A 3,816-nucleotide genomic window follows, 5' to 3' on the forward strand; every position below is an offset into this window, starting at 1 on the left:
GTTGCCCACCACCAGAATATAGTTTCACCCATTCTGGGCGGGGTCAGGGGAGGGTCCCCAGATGGTTGGGGTGTGACTGGACTACTCCCCTCCTGTCTTTCCGCCACTGTCACCTCCTTGCTGCTAATGTCTAACTACTTAACAGTAGATATTATTTATGCCAGCCCTTGCCCTATGTCACCAGGGAGACGTTGACAGGACAGCAGGGTGCACAGGAAGAGAGGGTCCAGTGGAAGATGAGGAAGACACAGCAGCCCCTTGCCCGCAACCTGCAGGCCAGAACAGTTGGCCTACCTGTGCCCTCAGAGGGTAGCAGAGACTTGCTCAAGGAGGCCTGGATACTGAGCGTGGTGTGCAGAGAGGTGGGCCCTTGGCACTTACCAGCATCTGACATATTTGTTTAGTGTCTATCTCAAATGTCACTGGAATGTAACTCAGTGAGGACAGACACTCTTAAGCTTTTGTTTTCTGGAATATCCTAGAAGAACACCAGGCACAGAGCGAGCGTATGAGTCGGTTACGCAGAAGGGCAGCGAACAAGTCAACTTGAGAGATTTTGTATTTTGATTTTCCTTCTTTTCCTCCCTACCGCCCTCCTTATCCTTCCCTTCCTTCTTCCTTCCTTTGAGGGTAAGATGAGCATATGTACAGAGGCTGGAGGGAAAGGGCCCAGGAAGAACTGGGATAGAAGGCAACGAAGGGAAGCAGCCTCCAGATGATGTGGGAGGGAGGGAATCCCTCCTGGCCTCTTAAGTCAGCTTGTTCATCCAACTAATACTTCCTGTACATCTACTGTGATGTTAGGAGTTATCATTCACTCTCACCCATCTCCCTTGGGGTGGCTCCATGAGAAACACTACTTAGACACTAAAGGAATGAAGCTGGTCTATATGTTGTGATTTAGAATGTTCTCGAGATATAGTAAGTTGGGAGGATGTTGCATGGTGTATTGAGTATGCTCTCTCTCTTACACACGTGTGTGTGTGTTTGTATATGTGTATGTTTATATTACATAGGACATCCCTACAAGGATGTAAAAGAAACTACACACAGTGGTTGCCTCTTAGGGAGAGAAATGGAGGGGGGGCGGAATTCACTGGCAGTCCAGTGGTTAGGACTCTGAGCTCTCACTGCCAAGGGTGCGGGTTCAATCCCTGGTTGGGGAAGTAAGGGCACGGCCAAAAAAAAAGAAAAAAAAGGAGAGAACTGGGGAAGAGAGAGGTTTCTGGAATGGGAGAGAAGTAACTTTTCATTGTATACCATTTTGTTTTATCAACTATTTTGCCATATACATGAATTACTGTTCTAATTTTTAGAGTAGTGTTAAAAATATTGGGGGACTAACCAAGAATATTTTTAATGCTTTTCTAATTATAAAATATTTTGAAAAAAAGGATGAAGAAAACAAAAAAAAGCACCTGTGATTCCATTCAGATATAACCACTGGTAACATTTTGGTGGATTTTCTACTAGTTGTTCCAATGTAGGTATACTTTTTTTCCCCACCAAATGCTTGTGTTTTGTATCCTGGGTTTTTTTCCCAATATTTAACCATATATTGGGCACAGTTTCTCACATCATTAAAATAGGCTTCTGATTACAATGGTCTGGGTAGAGCTATCCCATAATGTATTTAATCAGACCCTTATTGTTGGACATTAGGTTGTTCTGGATTTTTCTAACCAGTATAAATAATGCTGGTTAGAAATAATAAATATCTTGTATATTTTCTTTTAATCTGTATTAACACAGAGACTATATTTATGATATATTCAGAAAAAAGCAGGATGTGAAATAGTACGATTCATTTCTGCAGTATATATGTGGGTGCATGTGTGTGTATATGCATACACACACCCAATACACATTTCATATACACACATATATCTGCATGACATAAAAGATGGAGAAGATATATACCAGAAAGTTAATCCTTTTCTCAGGTTGGTGGGATCTGGAGGCATTTTTGTTTTCTTCTTTTCGCTTCTATTTTCTAAAACGTCTGCTGTAGTGGATACTGTGATGCAGCACTCAGGTCCCTGCTCCAGGACTGAGGCACTCCTGCCCCTGGCTTCCGAGACACTTTCCAAGAATCGTCCTCACCCAGGGTCACACACACACGCACACACACTTTTGGGGACATCTGCATCCAGTGGCTGGCCCCTGTTGGCACACAAAGGTCTGGTCCCTCGCCTTCATCCCAGCTCTGAGCTCCCATGGGTTTGGCTCAGGCCTTTGTTGTGACCGCATCATGGCCCAATTTCTCCCTCTGCCCAGCCCTGCTTTCCTCACTTCTGCTTTCCAGATAAGCCATGTTACAGCATCTATAATGAACACATTCATTCAGTAATGAGGAAAACTTTGATTTTTTAAAAATTCCATATAATATGCCTTATTATTTTTTTGTTCTAGGTGATCTTCCGCTATGAAAAAATGTCTGCTCTCCAAAGTGACCAATGAAATATACATGATATCTGTTCCCCAGGTCATGCTGGGAAAGGCACTGAAGGCAATTAATCAATTAGTCCTTTTGTCTTCCAATAAATCCCCTTCCAGTGGTGCCTGTCCCTGACCAGCTGACATTTCCAAAACCCACTTGCCGCCTTATGTGTGTTAAATGACTTCTTATTGTCCTAAACCTGGAGATTTTAATCTCATCTATTAAGCCAGAAGGCCCAGTAATTCCCTGACTGTATTTTTATTGACTTTGTAAATCAGACTTCCCCATGTCAGGGACTGTGACCAGGAGAGAGGTGTTTGTCTGTGAAATTGGCTGGACACAGACCATTGACTGTGATGATAACCAGTGATTTGTGGGTCCAGATAGACAAGCCACACGCACTAAGCAGATTAAAATATAACGAAACAAACAGCTTCCATTACCAGGAATACTGGCAAAGGGCAGTAGGATATTTGTGATAAAAGATAGAAAACAAACTAATTCCAAGTCTGGAAGGAAGCCCAAAACATCTCTCTGCTCCCTCTTCAGTGAGCTAAAGAGAAAGTGTGGGGATGCTAAACACAGCTAAGTAAACCAATTTTTGAAAGCCCTTTAGCAAAAGTCAGAGGAAACCTGGCTGTAGCCCTGCCTGGGCCCATATCCACAATGCTATGCACGCCTCCATGCCTTCTGTGGCAGGAAGAGCTCACGAAAGGTGCGGTAACAATTTTAAACAGCTTCAAAGAAGAGCACGCTTCTGGCGGCCACCTTCCCACCGAGGATCAGACTTAATGAAATCGAAGTCATTTGGCCCCTGCCCCCTGCTCTGACCCTATCCGTGTCTCCCTCACTCTTAACCTCGCCTTTCCTTGCATTGCCTACTTGCTGTTAACTCCACTAACACTACTAGCACGTTCTGGCCTCAGGGCCTTTGCACTCGCTGTTCCTCCCGCCTGTAATGCTCTTACACCAGACTTCTCCAAGTCCAGCTTGTCTGCTTCACTCATGTCTCTCGACTGATGTCACCTCCTCAAAGAAGCTTCTCTGGTCACTCAATCTGAAATGCACCCCCCCCCCCATCACTTTCAATGTCTGTATTCTCTTATATTTTTAGTTATCGTATTTATTATGAACTGATATCATATTATTTACTACATGCCTGTATGTTCATTTTTCAGCCCCACTCCTCCAGAGAACAGGAATTTTTGTCTGTATTGTTCACTGCTGTATTCCCAGTGCCCAAAAGAGAAAGCACTAAACTATTTGTTGAATGAATGAATTACGTATTCTACCTCTTCTTTTATCTTCATCCAAATGGCCTAATTTATTCCCATATTTATTCAACAAATCTTTGTTGACGACCTACAATAAGCCAG

The 3,816-nt window shown here is 43.4% G+C and overlaps 1 long non-coding RNA gene across 1 annotated transcript; it reads left to right on the top strand.

Moving 5' to 3' along the window:
* The first annotated feature begins 333 nt into the window (after positions 1–333).
* On the top strand, positions 334–2,543 carry LOC141276624 (uncharacterized). Its single transcript, XR_012326522.1, has 3 exons — positions 334–362; positions 1,395–1,483; positions 2,413–2,543. It is a non-coding gene; the product is annotated as an uncharacterized lncRNA (long non-coding RNA).
* Positions 2,544–3,816: the final 1,273 nt, after the last annotated feature.

This window comes from Tursiops truncatus, chromosome 15, assembly GCF_011762595.2.
Source record: "Tursiops truncatus isolate mTurTru1 chromosome 15, mTurTru1.mat.Y, whole genome shotgun sequence".
Lineage (NCBI taxonomy): Eukaryota > Metazoa > Chordata > Mammalia > Artiodactyla > Delphinidae > Tursiops > Tursiops truncatus.